Here is a 19,896-nt window from a genome sequence, read left to right as displayed (position 1 = left end):
CTGGCAACGTGCTTTTCATCTAGTTTAAACTTACTGTATTGTTTCGAAAGATTTAAAAAGCTCTCAAAGTTCTTTTTGTTCTTTTGATTATTGCTCGTACGTTACCTTCACACATTTTTACAAATTTGTTCCCAAGCAGGATGAGTTCTTTGTAAAAATTTTTTTTGCATATTATTGTTTTACGAATATGGTGATTTCTATTGTTCTTACTATCTAAAAATAAGCCGATTTTTCGTTCAAGAATTTTGTTGGAACTTTCTTAAGAACTATATTTTCGTAATTTTGAAGTGTTCTTTTATTTTATTAACCATATTGTGTTTTTAAACTTTATTGATTTAAAAACATTGTTGTATAAAGTAGTTTGGCACCCTGTAAATTCAAAAAATTTTTTACTGCCCGCAGTCGAACGTTTAAAGAAAAAAATATGTTTTTGCGGTTTATCTCAGGAATTCGGTTAGATATTTTTTTTAAATTTATTTAACTTTTTCGATTTCTTTCTTTTGTATCTCTACTTTTTTTATTTCACTTTTTATTAACACTAAATGTTAAAGAAATGTTAAAACCAATAAGAAAATAAAATATGAATAAAAACAAAGTAAACTGCCGAAAAAAGTTAGGTATATTAGGTATACAGGGTGAATCAGAAATAAGTGTGTTAATTTTTCCACGAAATGAAACTTATCAAGTACAACAACTTTTCTATATAACATTTAGTAAAATTCTTATTTATTATTTTCCTTGTTCTTCTTGTTTTCCTTGTTTATTTCTATCACAAAAAAATATTTTTTTTAACCGTCTTATTGTTTTTAACCAAAGTTGCCAAATTAATCTCAAAGTCGCAACGTGTTGTTGTTTCTTATTTATTTCAAAATTGAGAGGTTGTATACAGTGGAAATAATTTTTCCTTAGATTAAAACAATAAGAATTATAAAAAAAGTCAAAAATAAATGAAATAAAAGTGGAACAAGAGTGAAAAAACTGAATTGGAGGCAAAATCGGGCAAACGTGTAAATTGGCGCGAGTTGGCGTGGGCGTATCCGTTAATAAACTGCCCCGTCATCTCCACGAAAATAATTACTGCGACCAAAGGACCCCCGGAATATCGATGATAAATGAGGGGCGTACTCTAGGAATCGATGTAAATCCGGAGAGAAGAGCCGAAGCCGATCAAACAAACCATTCCTCGGTCCAACGGGGATTGCGCACATATCATCCAGCAAAACTGTTGACACAAAACAAATGTTCACTCAAAACACCCCAAAGCTGCGCGCTATACATTCCCAATTAAATTTCTAGCGCTTCACCATTTTAATTGGAATGGGAAAATGATGAGACTTGTCGAAAACTACAGCCAAGATACATGCGGGAAATTCGCCGGGAAATGAACGTCTTTAGAAGAAATGAGCTTTTCCCTTTTCGCACCACCCCGAGTTTATGTTTTTTTTTAAGTATTGCAACTGCCAACTTGGCTAAATTTGGTTTTCAGTGCGGATTATTGCAGATTTTCCACAATGCATTTTCAATTTCCGTTCACTGAACACAATGCCATTCAATACCGCATACATATTACAAATGTTAAATAAAAAAACTTTATTTACTTAGTATCGAACATTTAATTTAGCGCAACGTCAAGTTTAAACCTAAATGAAACATGTAACGTCGGGTAACATTTCTCTTTATAAATCATTGACAGATTGTCGTAAAACAAACATTTCGTTCCTTTATAGATTAAATCTACACGACTTTGTCATTATAATGTATTAAAGCAGAATCTGCAATTTCTCGGCATCTGAAGTTAAAATGTATAAATTGAGTCGTAATAAATGAAACCTTGTGACATTTCAGACTTCTTAATCAGTATTTATCACCTTCTCGACACTAACAACTTTGATCAAACTTTATGAATTGCAGGCGATATTTCGCTATCTGAACCTTTGAACATTAAACCTACATCTACTTTTAAAAAAGAAAGTTCAACGCACTGACACGACATTAAACCAGCTACATTTATAAAATAAAACAACAACAAGGAGTATTTGCACAGAAATTTCACCAGAATTGTTATGAAAATACGCAATATACTTAACAGAAGAGATGAACAACAAGTAAAAAATATGTATTCAAATAAAACACTCCGTTTATCGCAAATACTTAACTAAAGAAACCAGGAAAACTTAGATACATGTTTCTAGCCGATCAATGATTCTGTTATTTTATATATAAAACGATTTAGATTATTTTTGAGCCAGTGTGCTATTGAAAGTGTGATCACGTGTTCAAATTGTACCAACCAGATGCTCTCATTGACAAAATTAACTTTTAACAACGGATTAAACTTTAATTAAGCTTTCTATAAACCGGCCCTAAAATATTACTATTTAATCAAAATTTTGTGATTTTTGGCGTCGTTCTAAAGCAAAAAATTTAACAATACAAAAACGTTAAAAACAGAAACACAACAGCTGTAAGCCATATATCTTTAGACGATAAAATTTCATTTTAGTAAACACTAGATAAAATACTATTTTATCGTTTACAATGGATTAATAGTATATTAAAACACAAGTTTCATAAGACCACAGTTTTGGATTACCGTTTTTAACTAAAAATTATTATTTTAATCAATTTAGGGATATTTTTGACGATTGGTAATATCTCAATTTTGAAAGTAAAAAATTTTTAAAATTATTGTTTTATTCAAATTCTGCTAATAAACATGAGTACAGATGATAATGAATGAACGTTTTTAGAAATTTATGAAATTGACAAAAATACGGTCGTGCATTTATTTCCTGCCAATCTAAAAATTTTCGTAAAAGGTTTGGTCAAATAATGACACTGCGTGCTTTAATATATCTATTAAATCATTGAAATGACGGCAAATTACAAAAAAATCGTATTTATTTGTATGAATACACTTGCTTTTAATCTTAAATACTGAACTAAAAAAAAACAGAATTTTTTTATGTAAATAATTATAAGCACACTAACGTAAAAATAACGTAAAAAAAGTTAATTAGGTTGAAAAACGTTATCTTTATCGTAGAATCAACGCAAAAATGTTAATAGAAATAACGTTATTTAAAACGTAAAACATTAACGTTTTTTTCTAGTAACTATTTGAACGATTTTGTAGCGCAAGAATACCTATAATGTAAATTTATAGAAAATATGAAACCAGTAATCAATGTTATCAAGCAATGTTTTAAAAAGGCTGTTTTTATTCAAATAATTTTATTTTGTTATAAAAAAGCATCACATCTATAGGACGATTAAGTTGTTTTCAGTATTTTCTTTTGTACATTTTAAGAAAAACAATTTTTTTACTTAACATGAAACCTTTCATGATACGAAACATTTTTGGGTGAATCTTATTTTATTTGCTTTTAATAATCCTACAATCAGCCTCAAAAACACTATTTTAAATAACTTGCTATTTCTGATGGTTATTGAGCAATATTTGAAAACTTGTTATCTTTTAAGTAAAACTTTACATGTACACTTTTTCCTACTTTATTAAAAGTCGATATTACATAAAAAAGCTGTTTTAAACTGATATTTTCTAATTTTTTTTAATTTTTTTCATTAGTTTTTATATTTTATAATGATTGTCAAAAATAGAAGCAAATATAGCTATAACTATAGTAGTTATTTGCTACAACTATCATCTTTTACTTTTTCTCCGGAAGTCCTTTTGCTTTTTTATATTTTCTTCTTGCTTTATTTTGTGTTATTTTCCTTTAGGTTTTTCTTAGTTATAGAACAATTTTTGTAGATTTTATTTTTTTATATATTTATTTATTTATTTATTCCTCTGTTTATTTAGTTTTTAGCTGTTAAGGGGGTTAAGTTCCTATAGCAGCTTCGTCTCCCAAGTTGTATTTAATAAAAACGGATTATTATTATTATTATTATTATTATTATTATTATTATTATTATTATGTATTCTGCGTTTTTTAAACAACTAATTATTCACGTTTATTTTATTTCGTGCCACGACATTAATATAAGGTTCAATTAAAAATATAAATAAACATGACTAATTAATTGTATAAAAAACGCAGAATATATAAATATATAAAGTTCTTTTACTTTTCTTACGTAAATATAACTTTAAGCTCGGACGTACTTTAAACGTTAAAAATTGGTAAAAAGAATGACGATGGTTTTTAAACTACGTAATAGAAACGTTAAAAGAAAACATAATTATACACCCAAATAACAAACTTGTAAATTTTAACGTATAACATTATATCAACCGTTGTTAGATCTACGTCTGTGTGCTTACTGAGATCTGGTATAATTTTGTTATTAATTAATGAATTTCTTTCGTATTTTCAATGAATTGTTCAATACCAACTAATACTTTTTTAAATTTGGAGCAAATCATGTTATGCCAGACGTTCCAGCAATTATAACTGTTGTTGACTTTTTCGAAAATTAAGTCAAAAAAAAACATTATTCCCTCCAATTCCAAATGATTTAGCTCATATTTTAAACCAATAATCTTCTTTTCTTAAGAGACTTAGAGAAAAAAGAAAAAAGTAACATAAACATAAATAATAAAAATAAATGAAAGAATATTGAATGTTTATTTAATTTTATAGTGTATAATGTAAATTTTATAGTTTTATATTGTAGTCTATAGTGTTATCTCTAGACCTGATTTGACAGAAGAGTTGATGAAACTGATTCGTAAATAATTAAGTAACTTGCTTTAGAATACGTTATTTCAACCCACTGTTTTTTTATTTTAAAATTTACCCAATAACTTACAGAATAAAGTTTCTGTTTCTTTTACCCAATGAAATACATGTTTTTCGCTCGGAAACCTCCAAAAATGGGTGCAATTTTTATTTCATTGATACTCAACTAAAGCATCTGAAGAGATCTAAAGTTTTCATCAGATTGATTATAAAGGCACACAACCTGTGACAGAGCCTGTAAAAAATCCCGAAATTTGAGCAAGTTTATATAAAATTTCACAAATGATTTGGCGTTTCATTTTATGAAAAAAGCGCACAAGTCCGAGCTAAAAATCCCCGTAAATAAGTTGGCTCATGTTTGGAGTTTTCGTCGGAGGGGTGGGTCTTCGGGCCCTCGGCCATTTTCCTGCAAGCCTCCCGGGAGCAATCGAGTGTCGTCACAGAAGAGTCATTCAGTATTCTGCGACAATAAAAGTTGATAGAGATTTTCATCTCTGCACAAATTTCCAGACAAAATCTACAGTTATGACAAATTTAATTCTGCTATCTCTCGTCTTCCTCCCTATACCTTCTAATTTTCTTCCCGAACTTTTTGTTTGTTTGCTGCCACTAAACAAAGAAAATATTATCTTTTAATTTGGCACGTACTTAAGCCTACATCTCCCCACAATAGTGTTACTGATGCCAATGAAATGCACAACACTCTGACCACGTTACTGCGCAAAATTTCCACTATTAGCGGAACGGATTAACGAAACGATCCCGAGTGGCCCTAAAGGTAAGTTTAAAAATGTTTTAATGACTTCGTACAGACACGTACTGCGACATTTTGCCGCATTGTTCCATTTAATTTCAGAAGTTTCACGACGCTCACAGACTAAAAACAACACTGGATGTGTCATTTACTCTGCACTATCTTATTTTAAGTTTTCCTAATTAATTCCACGACAAATTAACCATTTTACTTGAAACTGCAGTTCTAGATTATTATGCAGTTTAGTCAACTCTTATATTTTTTTAAATTAGTCGTCAATAGAGACTGAATTTTAGGAAACTAAACCAACACGCAATTTTTAAGGACTTTTCTTAAAACTCAAAATAAATTTGATTTGTTAAAAATTGAAATATTTGACACACTTTCTATTTTTCCTCATTTCTAAAGTAGTAATTTAAAATAAAACATTTGTTTTTTCAATTTTTTTATTAGTATGTAGTTTAAAATCATTAATACATCAATATTTTTAATTTTATAGTTATTTTATTTTACACATAAAGATTTTTTTGTTTCTTAGGCTTCCAGTATTTCAGATTTTTAGTTTTTTAATTTTCTCATAATTCATTTATTCATTTTCTCAGTTTTTCAGTTTTTGGTGGTTTTACTGGTTTTACTATCTTCTCTTATTATTGTTCTTACTTAGCAGTTTCATAGTTTTACAATTATCACTCTTTCAGTTTCTTACATCAACAGAATTACAATTTTACTGTTAGAATTTGTATTTCAGGTTTCAAGTTTCAATCTCTTAGGCCGGTTTATAGAAAGCTTTGTTAAAATGTAATTCGTTGGACCAATCAAATTTAATCACGCATTTAATTGCAGATTAAATTAATGAGGCTTCTATAATCCGGTCTCTAGTGAATTGGTTTATCATTTAGAATCTAATGTTTTAATTTATTAGTGTTTTTCTTTACCAGTTCTATAATTTTTTCGGTTTTTCAGTCCCTTAGTTTTTCAAAATTTCAGATTCGTTATTGTCTACATTTTTTGTTTTTACTTTCTTAATGTTAAAGTTATTTTGTCAGTGATTGAACTTTTAATTTTAAAAAATATGCAAACTCTAATTCTATAAATTATTTCTTGATTTTAAACAATTTTTGTATTTTATAAAATTTTTGTATTGGCCTTAATTTTGGAGTAAAAAATTTTTTTTCACAAAAGAGTCAAAATTACAGTGTTCGCCATTTATTTTAAATATAATTAAAAAAGGTAGATTATTTTATTCACATCTATAGCGAAATCTCATTTTACAATAAAAACCGTCCCTAAAACCGGTTCACTGGTGTCGCATTTGTTCCAGAAACAAGTAAATGACCAATAAAAATATAAAAATCACTTCCTACTTGTTTATCTGGTGCACAAAAAATCGCAAGACGATTGAAGCGTTTTTCATTGGATACAGAGGGATATAATTGCACTCCCAACTGTAAAACAGACCAATCATAAGGCGATTAGAATTAAGCAAAAAATTGTTGTTTGATTATCTTGTAAATGCCAAATCATCTGGAATTTTGTTGTTTTCTAAGAAAATTTAAAGTTTTCCTTTACATTTGCGTTCAAAAATCGTGAATAATTTGTGGATCAATTTGTTTTTGATAAAGATTGATTCTCTCAATTACGTCGTGTTTAAAGTCAAACATTTCGCAAGATTTTCAGCAAAAGCTCAATTGTTTTGTTTCACATGATTCTCTCACAAAATTTGTACGAAATTTTATCAATAATCTTTATACTTTTTTTAGTTATTAACTTGTAATTTGCAAATTTATGAGTTATATTTATATTTACACAATGTAACGATTTTTAAGCAGCAAAAACAAAATTAACTAATTAACTTTTTCAAGTTATTCATTTTCTAACAAAGTTGTTATTTTTTATGTTTTCAAGGTGTCAGACTTTCAATCTCAGTTTCTTTGTGTTTTAAGCTATTTTCAGTATTTCAGTTTTTAGTTTCTTAATTTTCCACATTTCAATTTGATTTCCTCAACTTTTAAATTTTTTGTTGTTTATTTTTCCGATTTCTAACGTTTTTACTTTGCATTTCTATAGTTTTTTGCTGTTTATCATTTTTTTTTGTTTATAGCAACGTATTTTACATTAAAATGTTCCATCAAAAAAAAATGAATAACATAAATGTTTAACGACTGCCCTTGAACTTTAAGCCACTATTTTCCCATTCGTATTATTCATAACTATGTCTGTACCAGTTTTTAACTTTTTTAGCTTTTCAGTCTTTTATTGGATTTTTTCAGTTTCTTGTATTGGTTTTTTAGTCATGTTTCAATTTATTTCTTCTAAATATTCACGAGTACAACATTATTAGACAGTGGACCTGTCACTTGTTGAAACAATTAAACTCGTAAATAACGTGTAAATTTTTCTAAAATGTGCTTTAAGAGTTATGAAAAAATAAGTTAGTAACATTTTATGCAAAAAAATTTCAAAAAATAAATGTTTACTGAAAATAAAAATATTAATTGAATGAAAAAATATTAATAATGCTGAGGTGCCTAATATCAGCTGTTTCAAAACTATGTATATAAAATCGCCAACGTTGCATTTTATCAAATTATTTCTAAAAGAGATTGATAAAATTGTAAAATAGTTCTTAATGATTAGATCTTTTATTGAAAGTATAAATTACAATAACTATTTTTTTAAACAGCTAATTTTGATAAAAACTGCGACTTTGGCGATTTTATAGTTTTGAAAAGCTAATGTGTACTTCTGTTCAATGAGTTCAACATATTTAAGTTCAACAGTTAATTAACTTCTTTATAGTTTTTTTTGTGTAATAGATATTTTTTTAGATAAGTTTTTGTTCGTAGTTCGTGTTATTTGTTTGCTTATTTTGATAATGGAGTTTATTGTATTTTTATTTTTTTGTACAACAATTTTTGACATCTAAATAAGGTTTTTAACTTCCTAAAAATCCTCACAAACTAAACATCGAGTTTATGGTTAAAAGAGAATAAATACAAAAAGTGCATTTTGCGGCCACTTTTCGATCTGAGGCAAATGGACGAGGGCCTTAGGGTAATAAAAAAGTCTATAGCGCAACGATCTTGGCGCTTTTCCAGGCCGTCCGTCCTCCCATTAAAATGAGATAACAACTTTATAATGGACTCATAACGGTTTCACAAAACCGGCAACGGAAGCGAATAATATAGAAAAAATTATAAAATATGACATTTACATTAACACATCATTAACTACAACAATAAAATGACCCGGATGAGTTGTAAACAAGGGGAAAAAAGACGGAATGATGGATTTCACGAAACATTTGCGATTCTCTGCCATTTTTTCACAGAGTTATTGGATGGATTCATTTGTTTAAGATAGAATTGTCGGTTCGCGAGGAAACCAATCGAGAAACAAAAAACGTGGAAAAAAGGCCGGAAAAGCTCACTTACTCGAGTAAAAGAGACAAAAGGACAGTCACAATGGATCTTTTTAAGAGAGAGCTGAATGCAATCAATTACGGCCAATATAGTGAGACAGGCAGACTGAAGAGAAGAAGACGAAAAAATGTATAATTTTCGGTGGTTTTAGCTAAACAATGAAAAACTCTCCAGAATAATGGCCCGTATTTAAGAAAGGGCGACGAGGGTGCTAATTGCAACCGCCGTGCTTTATGGTATTGGCCCCATTGAAATTTCATAGCTTTCCGCCAGTAATTATTGTGGCAACAATAAATTGCGAAGGAGAAAAGTTCAAGGCGTTTAATTCGTGTTAGCAAAACCATATTGAACAACCCTTGGAAACAAGGGGTTTATAAATTAATTTGATGGAAACGTAGATAGGGGCGAAAGCGTTGGTTTCAAATATGAACAATTTGAATCGATTTGAGCCCCGAACCACCTAATAAAAGATATCGACTCGGGATTATTATACTGAGAGGGCATAACGACATTTTGTTCCAATAAATTAATGAAATTTCGAACAATTCGACCCAACAACGGTGCAAAAAAGCGCTTCATTTGTTGTAAACGTTTCGGTGTGTTTCGGTGGTGATTTTCTCGATTTAAAGAGAAGCGACCGTTTTTGGAATATTTTTTAATTCGTTACCCGTGGTAAATTTCCGAAAAACTTCTTGAGAACACTTAGAAACGCAAAAAATCAATTGGTTCCATTTTAAGGATTCCGCTTTTTACAAATTTTACTGAGGGTTTAATGTTTTTTTGGGTGAAGCAAATATCTACAAAATTATTATCTATATTCTCATTCAGTTTCGTATCGTTGGAAAGCAATTTAAAATTGTTTCAATTTAAATAAAGATTGTTGGCCTACGATTTATAGTTTTGAGAAAATTGTTAGAATAAATAAATCATAAAATGACAGTTTAGTTGTAACTTAAGAAGTTTAATAAGGCCTAATTATTATTGGCTAAAAAGTGTATAGCTACTGAATGAAATTTCAGAGAAATCTCCTTAGTTTTTTCCTTTACAGAATTGTAATAAATCTCTTATAATAAAAGTGTATCTGTCAATAACTTACTTTTTTTACAAATTCCCTCTTTTTTTTCGCCACTTTTTAATTTTCCGGATCATTTTACAGTGCTTACTTAATTACTGCAGTAACTGACAAATCAAAAAATTAAACGGAAATTCAAACACTTCTACAAAGTGTCCTATTTTAATCATGTCTCAAATTTGATTTAACTTATTCGTAAATAAAATACCGTTAGGGGCGCCACTTAGCTAGGTTGAAAACAGTAACTGTAAATGACGGAAAAATGGTTATTCGGATATTTTGAGCGTTGTACGAATTTTGAAGCTTCACAATTATTACATTGCTTACGCGGAATGACTATTGTATCTTTGGTGCAAGAAACTAATGTTGACAAATTAGAGATGACGAGGAAAACAAGAATAACGAATGAGTGTTTGGTTCACTTTCTTTACAAATTACATCTTTACAAATTACAAAGACATTAAAAAGCCTCTCTTTTGGAACAATTTATATCAGAAGTTGTTAATCTTAATTGTAGTTTTATAAATTTAACAAAGTATTTCATGTTTTTTTTTAGTGAAAAAATTCTAAACTAAAATTCACGCACTTCACCAATTTATTGGTTTCTTGAGTCCAACACGTGTTCGCTGTGATCCATTACATATAGTCTTAAATTACACAACTGTTTAATAACATTTTATTAAAACTTAAATCTTTTTCACTTTTTATTCACATGCAAATTCCAACAATAAGTAATTTATACCACGAAAAACCGCAGAACCACAGACAACGCTAGTATTTACCACCACATACTTTGTGTGATTCTTTCTATGTAAGTAATTAACACTAGACATGCCAAATTGTTAAATTATTTCTTAAATGTCAATCAAAATTTTATTACTGTTTTCGACATAGTTTAAAGTTATCACCAGAGGGCGCCTAATTACTTTTAATTCCAAATTCTGTCAATAAATTTTTGAAGTAGCAAATAAATTATTTTTTATACTGCGACTTCTAGTTTCGCCAAAGTTAACTAATGAAAATTTCATTTTTTACAGAAGTCATTAAAAATGTAAAAAATTCGATTTAAACCTATTGTGTCCGATAGATTTAGAGATTCGGTGGCATTGGACGTTTTGTCCTTGTTCTTGTAGTTTTGCTGTCAAAAAATAAAAATAGCGTATGTTTTTTGCGTTTTCTTCGAAAGCTTTGCAAGCTAGAGCAAATATAAAAAAACATTGGAATGCACTTTAAATTATTTTTCGAATAGTCAAAACTCGGAGTCGCTCCGGGTAAGATTAGTCCTGGCTATTATACATAGTACCATTTTTAGTTTTTTACTAAATAAATTTATAACCTGGAAACTAAAAATCCTACACTGGAAAAATTAAATTGACACGTTTTTAAACAGAAACTTTTCAAACTGAAATGTTAATTACACTATCGGACAAAAGTAAGGCAACATTTTGAAAAATATAGAAATTAATGTCTATCTAATGTAAATAAATTATGATCGGTCAAACTATGGTATTATTAAAAGAATCAAAGGAAGCTACTGTCATTAATGTCAAGTAATTATTTATTAAGGTTGAAAATAACCGCTTTGTTGACTTGTAGTGTAAAAAAGGATTATTTTAAGACGACAAAAGTAAGGCAACATTTAGATTTTTTTCAAAAAATGTTGTTATAATGAAAAATTTGTTAGGCCAATATTAACAGTTCGTCTTGTGCAACAAGAGCTATGCCAACGGGTACACCAATTGGTAAAGAGTTGAAAGAAAGAGTGATAGATGCTTTCTTAAACAATGAAAAACAAGCGGATATTGCAAGAAGATTTCAACTGCCTAGATACAACGTGTCTAAAATAATTATTCGCTACAACGAAAGAGGACATTTAAACAATAATCCAAAATCGGGAAGACTACGAAAAACTACTATAAACATGGACAGACACATTAAAAGAATTTCGGAAAACGATCCATGGAAATCTGCATCTAAAATTATAGCGGAAATACCGGAAGTAAGAGTTAGTACACGAACAATTCAAAGAAGACTGGTTGCAGCAAAGCTTTTTAGTAGACGTCCTGCTAAAAAACTTTGATTTCCGAAAGAAATAGACGCGCCAGACTTCAATTTGCAAGAGAACATTTGAATTGGACAGTGCAAGATTGGAGGAAAGTTCTGTTTAGTGACGAAACTCGATACAAATTATTTAATTCGGATGGAATGAAACGTGTGAGACGGCCAATCAATACACGATTCAATCCCAAGTATGTTATACCCACTGTTAAACATGGTCATGGTAGCGTTTTTCTGTGGGGGTGTTTTTCGTGGAATGGTGTGGGTCCGTTGAGCTTTATTGAGGGTAATATGGATTGGTTCATCTATAGGGACATACTCCAAGATGTAATGCTGCCGTATGCAGAATGGGAAATGCCTCTTCGTTTTATCTTTCACCAAGATAACGACCCCAAGCACACTTCTGCATTGGTCAGTGAGTGGTTCCAAAATAATAATATTCATGTTTTGCAATGGCCTGCCCAATCACCAGACCTCAACCCAATTGAGAACTTATGGGAAGAGGTAGAGCGACGAATCCGGATACAAAGATTTCCCAACAAGCAATCTTTGACAGATAAAATCAAGGAAGGGTGGTCAAATCTGGATGAAAATGTTATTCAAAAATTAATTTCTTCAATGCGCAGACGGTGCCAAAAAATTATACTTAATAACGGCTATGCCATAAATTGTTGAATTTTTCGTTCTATTTATTTAAACTTTAGTGTTGGGTAGTGTTATGTAAATGTTGAATCAAATAAAATTTGAGTTGTAAATATTTTCTGACAATGTTGCCTTACTTTTGTCGCATTAATATCGGGCTTTTTTATATTTCAAGCTAGTAGTATGTCATAATAATTACCCATAGGCTATCCATTTTCAACACGAATAAGAATATCTTTAAACATTTATTATAAAATTAAATTGAAGGTAAATACCAACTCTTAAAATTTAAAATACCAATATTTGTATATTTTTCAACATGTTGCCTTACTTTTGTCCGATAGTGTATATTAATTAAAAAAATTTTTTTTCTTTGGAACTTGTACAGAGATTATGGACGATCTTCGTTACTCAAAGCGTTAACTGGTTAACCACCTTAAAATTATTAATTGTATCCACCTGATAAAAGCTTCTTTTGATAACCTATTTTTTTAATAACCTATATTTTTAAAAAGAGAGCACTGAAAATTACGACGATATTGCTGTTCTGTCTAAACTCCACATTACAACTATTAAGTGTTCTAATAATAATAGTCATCTGATAATTGGTACACAATCGTAATCTGTTAGGTCCTGATCAATGAAAATATTTCCAACATGGTGACATTTTTGGTTATACTGGAAGTCGTTATCAACTTTTTTATTTTAAATAGAAAGCAATGTTTTTACTGCATTTTTGGATTACCCGAGTTATTTTAAACAACTTTAAGGTTTTTTTGAAAATTTTTAGATTTACATCTTTAATTTCAAAAGTTTTGATTTTTTTAGCTTATTTAAAAAAGAAAATCTTTTCTTTGTTTTTTTTAATCACCAATAACTCAAAATTTTTAAATAAAATGCCACCATTTTTGTTGTACTAAATATTTCGAAAACGGCTAAATTTAGGTGTTATAAAAAAACATAAATAAATAAAATAAAAATCCCCTTAAAAGAACTTGAGTTATCTAAAAACGCAGTAATAGTTATTTATGTACCAAGTCAGTAAAGTGATATTTTATCCAACGAGTCTGAGATTATGAACCCAGCGAGTAAAGCGAACGAAGCGAATAACAGACGAATAAAAGACACTTTACTGACGTGGTGCATACTAAATTTTATCGTCAACCGTAGCATTTCTAAAGACGTCTCTAGCAACTTCTACTGAATTTCAGGCGGTGTGCATTGATTATCTTCTCCTATAATTTTCTATGAACATGATGAACCGAAAACGACAACACACGAAACAAACGTCAACAACATGACATGAGAATATAAATTCAATTATAAATAATCGCGATTACTGTTGTTTATTATTATTATAAATAAATATTTGTAATACTGGACAAATACGACACGTAAAATACTTTATTTGTACAGTATAATAAAATAATTGTTTACTTCCGAAAATTGCTATGATAATGCATGCACCTATTGACGATTGGCGATAAAAATAATATATTATGTTACGAGTTTTATAAGATGCATTTTGTCGCACGCACGAATTTAGGACTAGCACAGCGAGGAATACCATAACAAAGTAAGTGTGACAAAATGCCTTATAAACAAGATATCATACAGTATTTTCTCTACTTCGCACTTTTTGTATCAAAAAAAGTAATTTTGAAATTTAGGAAATTTTATGGCAATTGACAAACATTTGCGCGCAGACAGTGAAATGAAATTAATAATTTGGACTGTCATTAGGTTATTTGTCCAAATGTATTCTGAAAGTGTCCAAGACGTTTTGCAATGTAATCTTTATCAAATACGGACTTTTATGGCAAATACTTAAAATTTTAAAATTGGTTTGAAGATAATGAGATCTCAAATTACTTACTTGTACTGGCTTTTGAAGTTATGTTTGTACATTACACAAAAAGTGTTTAAAGAGATTACATATAAAAGATGGTACAAAAGCCTCTAAAGATTCGTATTTAATTAATTTGATAAAATTATGTACTTAAAACAGATGCCGATTGACAGTGACAGTTCCCTCAAATAATTGTTAAAAAACTAGGTTGTCAACATTATCCAACTAAATTACCCTGGTTTTTAGTGTAATTATTATAGCACTCCGTTGGTTAGTACGATACACAAATCACGTATCGTAATGACCTCAGTACGAAACCGAAGTAGAAAAATATTTTTGTAATTCTTTTGGTATTGTTAATTTTTGTAACATTTTCCCGGCGCATCCACCATTTTTGCAAACCAGTAGTGGAAAGTGTTTTACCTTTTATTATTATTATTATTATTATTATTATTATTATTATTATTATTATTATTATTATTTATAAAAGCACTTAAAAATTTATTTTCATCAAATATTTTGGTACTTAGTGAACGTGAACAAATGCGTATTACAAAAAATGTCCAAAAGTATATGCAAAGTGTTGTCTCAAGTTGTCTGCCATGACTGTTTAATGATTTTCGTTAAGAAGTTGAAAAATATTTTTATTCAACAGGGTCTAACACCTTATGGTTGTATACAAATTTTCAGATCATTATCGTCATTAGAACTCCTAATACTTCTAATGTGATTTTAGAACGAACAACCTGTAGAGTTATCGATAGAATTTTATAGAAAATTGAATTCTCTACAAGTTTATTGTTCTTTCCATTTTATTTGTATCTTCAACCGTATTCCCAACATTTTGATAAAAATGCGACGATGTGCAAGGAATTATCACTTAGAATTAATTGTCCAGCGCAGCCTCATCCTCAAGATAACTTACAGGTAGTTTCACTTGTATCTAGGAATGACCACAAATTTTAAAGAACTCTGCGTTACCGACTCCTACTGGGCTCTATCCAATCCTCTGCTGCTAATGTCATTCGTTTCCTTGTGCTTGGAAATTGACCACGCCTTGCTAATTTTCGTTCGGTTTCCCCTTATAAAAGGTAAAATATCGTTCAATTTCTTACTCTCCTAATTGCTTTAGGTCTATTTTTACAGTCATAGACATTTAGGTTGCAGTAAGTACTCGGTTTATAGATATCGGTACTGAAAAAATTTGGAGGTTAGATCACGTTATGCACTCATAGTGTAAAAATGGGAAAATCGCACAGATCTTCCTCTCGATCTAGTTCTGTCTCCAGCACGGACGCTCATAGACGAAGCCATCGAGACAAATCCGACCTCGAAAGGCGTTTACGCCATTTGGAACGGAAAGTCCGCAAATCTCGACACGCCCGGAAACATCACACCAGGCGTAGTCGTTCCACATCTCTTTCTCCACGTCATACACATGAACGTGGGGAAAGAACAAGTCCTCTTCACAGCAGCAAGGAGTCAGAAGGGTTTGATCGCGGCACATTTTCTCGATGCCCGACCCCTATTTCTCTGCCAACCAACGGTGGCGAGCCTGACACCGCTGATGTACTTGTTTGCTTGGAACCCGACCTCGAAAAAGAGGTTTTAGCCTTGTTAGGGGATGACCCATCAGAAAAATCTGAGGAGATTCACCTTCATGAAGCACTAACTGTGCGTTGGAACTATAACCTCACACGAGGTTTGGATGCTCAGGTAAAAACAGCATTATTGGGGAAATACCAAACACCAATCAATTGCGAATTACTCAAAGCACCAGAAATTAACCCAGAAATTCTACCTGCATTAGTCGATATACAAATCAAGAAGGGTAAGTATCAACGTTTAGGTCAATTTCAATTGGGCGTGGGTCTCACCTCACTAGGTGAAGCTTTGACCCCTCTTCTGAAGGAGAGTGGTTCCCGAAATGAGGAATTATTGAAATTATTGATAGACTCCGGAAAAATTTTGACAGATCTTTTCTTTAATATGTCCCGATCTAGAAGAGCCAACATTGCTCAAAATCTTAATAAGTCTATGAAGGACATAATCCAGAAAGATACACCAGGTTACTTTCTGTTTGGAGAGGACTTAAATCCTTAAATTAAACGCATTAAATCTGCAAAGACTTTACAAAAGTCAAGTCAGGACCTCAAAGCGGTACCAGATAAATTAATAGTAAAAACCCCTAAAATCAGTCAAAAAAGAGGGGGGGGAGGAACAACTAATTACCTACCCATCCACCTCCAGGTCTTTAAACTCGAGGAGCTCGTTTCGGTCAACGAGGGACCTGAAACAAAAAGGGCGAGATCCTCGACCGTATCAGAGTTACAACAATTACCGAAGTGGCAGTCCCTCACGCCTCAACAAACGTTAGAGGTAATAGCAGGTAGATTGTCATACTTCAGGACTGAATGGCGAAAAATCACTAATAATCACAAAGTTCTTGAATGGGTTAAATCTTTTAAAATCCATTTTGTAATCAAGCCAATTCAGAATCGAGCACCATCTCCTGCGAAATTAAACAAGGAGGAAATGGATGCAATGTAGGTTTCCATAGATGCGCTTTTAGGTGAAGGCGTGATTCGTAAGTGTCACCTTTGCACTGACCAATTTATATCAAATTATTTCTTGGTCAAAAATTCGAATGGCAAGAACCGCTGTATCTTGAATTTAAAAAATTTAAATAAACACCTGCATCCTCCCCATTTTAAGATGGAGGATATGCGAACAGTTACCAAACTCGTAAAAAAGAACTGGGTTATGACATCCATTGATTTGAAAAATGCTTATTTTCCTATTTCTATTGACGAAAACTCTAGGAAATATCTTAGGTTTGAATTTAGAAATCACCTATTTGAGTTTGTTTGCATGCCCTTTGGATTGTCGATTGCTCCCTATGTTTTCACAAAAATTATCAAACCAGTTGTAAACTGGTTACGTATGGAGGGAGTTTTTTGTGTGAGCTATTTAGACGATTTTTTAATTTTATCAGAAAACTATAAAGTTGGTCTAAGAAATACTCACCTGGTATTATCTTTACTAAAATCTTTAGGATTCATTATTAATGAAGATAAAAGTTGCATAATTCCAAACACAAATTGCAAATTTCTAGGTTTTTTGTTTAACTCAAGTGAACTAACAGTAGAATTACCGCATGACAAGAAGCAAGCTATTTTACAGACAATTTTACAGATTAAAGTTTGTAAGAAATTAAAAATTAGGAAAATGGCCCAACTTTTAGGTACTTTAACATCTGCTTGTCCGGCAGTGACATATGGCTGGTTATACACCAAACATCTCGAACGGGATAAATTCCTTGCCTTAAGCAACTCTAAGGGCAACTATGAATCATATATGCAGCTTTCCATCCAGTCTTTGAAGGATCTCGATTGGTGGACTAACACGATTCCTTCATCTAAGAATAGAATATGGAATGATGAATTTCATTTAGAAATATTTACGGATAGTTCTTTGACAGGGTGGGGAGCACACTGTAAGGGCACATCTGCTAGTGGCAACTGGCCAATGGACTTACAGCGGGAACATATTAATTTTTTAGAACTTTAGCAATCTTTCATGGACTAAGATGTTTTGCGAGAAATTGTTCGAATCTGAATATTCTTATTCGTACTGACAACACTACAGCTTTGTCGTATATAAATAAAATGGGTAGTGTACAATATCCAAAATTAAGTTCTCTTGCTCGTGACATTTGGCAGTGGTGCGAACATCGTAACTTATGGTTACACGCCTCGTACATTCGTTCAGAATGTAATAATATAGCAGACAAGGAATCTCGAAAGTTGTCTGTAGAAACAGAGTGGTCACTATCACAAGAGGCATTTGCCAAAGTGGTAAATAAATTTCGTCAACCTGAAATTGATCTATTTGCTTCCTTTTATAACACCAAATGTGACACATATGTGTCTTGGAAACGCGATCCTGGATCTATTGCAACTGATTCGTTTACTATTTCTTGGAGTGATTATTACTTTTATGCTTTTCCGCCATTCAGTCTCATTTTAAGAGTTTTAAACAAAATCATATGTGATAAAGCAGTGGGGATAGTAATTGTTCCCAAATGGCCATCGCAGCCGTGGTATCCCTCACTATCTAAATTGCTGGTTCAAGCCCCTTTAAATTTAGAAGCAAATCCTCACCTACTTTATTCACCTTATAGTTACGAACAACACCCTCTGAGGCTTACCCTGGTTGCCGCACTTTTGTCAGGGAAGTTTTTCTCAGAAGAAAAATACCCGAACAATCAATCCCCATAATGTTGCAGTCTTTGTCGACCGGGACTTTAAAGCAGTATGACTGCACATACAGCAGCTGGTGGCTTTTCTGTTCAAAGTTCAATCTATGTCCTTATACTGCTACTTCCAATGAGGTACTACAATTTTTGCAGGACATATTTACCTCAAAAAATTATAGTTATGGGACGTTTAATTCCCATCGCTCAGCTTTATCTTTAATCATTCCTGATATTGGAACTAATATTTACATAAAACGATTTTTGAAGGGGATAGCGCGACTTCGCCCGGTACGTCGCAAATACGAGTTTACTTGGGATCCCAGTAAGGTCTTAGATTTTTTGAATAACTTGTTTCCTAATACCAACCTGTCATTGCAAAAACTCACGTACAAATTGATCACGCTGTTAGCACTGATCACTGGACATCGTGTTCAAACACTATCCTTGATTAAATTATCAAATATTCTTAAGATGGATACCAAAATTCAGATCCGAATAACAGAAAACATTAAAACGTCTTTAGTGACAAAAAACGAACCGTGCCTTCAAATCCCTTTTCTTTAACGAACAACCTGGAGTTTGTGCTGCTCTAACCTTATCAGACTATATCCAGAGGACTGCTCAGATTCGTAAAGATGTTGACTCTCTGTTCCTGACAATAAAATCACCTCATAAAGCAGCTAATAAACAAACATTAAGTAAATGGATAAAAACAACATTATCTATGGCTGGAATTAATACTAGTATTTTCTCAGCTCATTCAACTAGACATGCGTCATCATCTGCAGCTTTACGCAAAGGCATTTCATTGGATGTAATCCATAAGACTGCAGGTTGGTCCGAAAAGTCACAAACTTTTGCCAAAACCTACAATCTGCCTCTAGCTGCAGAGACCGATTTTGCCAAGGCAATTATGCAATGAGTCATGTGCCTTTTTTCCTTTTCGTTATTAAAAGAATATATGTTTTGTTTATCTTTAATTTTACAATGTAGACGCTCAAATAGATTTTTGATGTTATTGAGCCCCTTTTCTACGTTGTCACAACCTTTCTCTTTAAACTTCTACCTGTAAGTTATCTTGAGGATGAGGCTGCGCTGGACAATTAAACAGTCAAACGAGAACTTACCGAAGTTC

General features: G+C 31.4%; 1 protein-coding gene and 1 long non-coding RNA gene across 3 annotated transcripts in view; one reads left to right on the top strand and one right to left on the bottom strand.

The window, feature by feature from the left end:
* Positions 1-19,896, bottom strand: part of Pym (Partner of Y14 and Mago) — a 442,733-nt gene that overhangs the window by 169,792 nt on the left and 253,045 nt on the right. The gene's annotated exons all lie outside the window — the stretch shown is intronic.
* LOC135266558 (uncharacterized) lies at positions 15,407-19,783 on the top strand. Of its 2 annotated transcripts, none has more exons than XR_010334667.1 (2): positions 15,407-15,594; positions 15,650-19,783. It is a non-coding gene; the product is annotated as an uncharacterized LOC135266558 (long non-coding RNA). The 2 variants fall into 2 exon arrangements; XR_010334668.1 differs by having other exon boundaries at positions 15,636-19,783.

Source organism: Tribolium castaneum, chromosome 6, assembly GCF_031307605.1.
Source record: "Tribolium castaneum strain GA2 chromosome 6, icTriCast1.1, whole genome shotgun sequence".
In the NCBI taxonomy this organism is placed as follows: domain Eukaryota; kingdom Metazoa; phylum Arthropoda; class Insecta; order Coleoptera; family Tenebrionidae; genus Tribolium; species Tribolium castaneum.
This window is presented reverse-complemented; position numbering and strand designations above follow the sequence as displayed.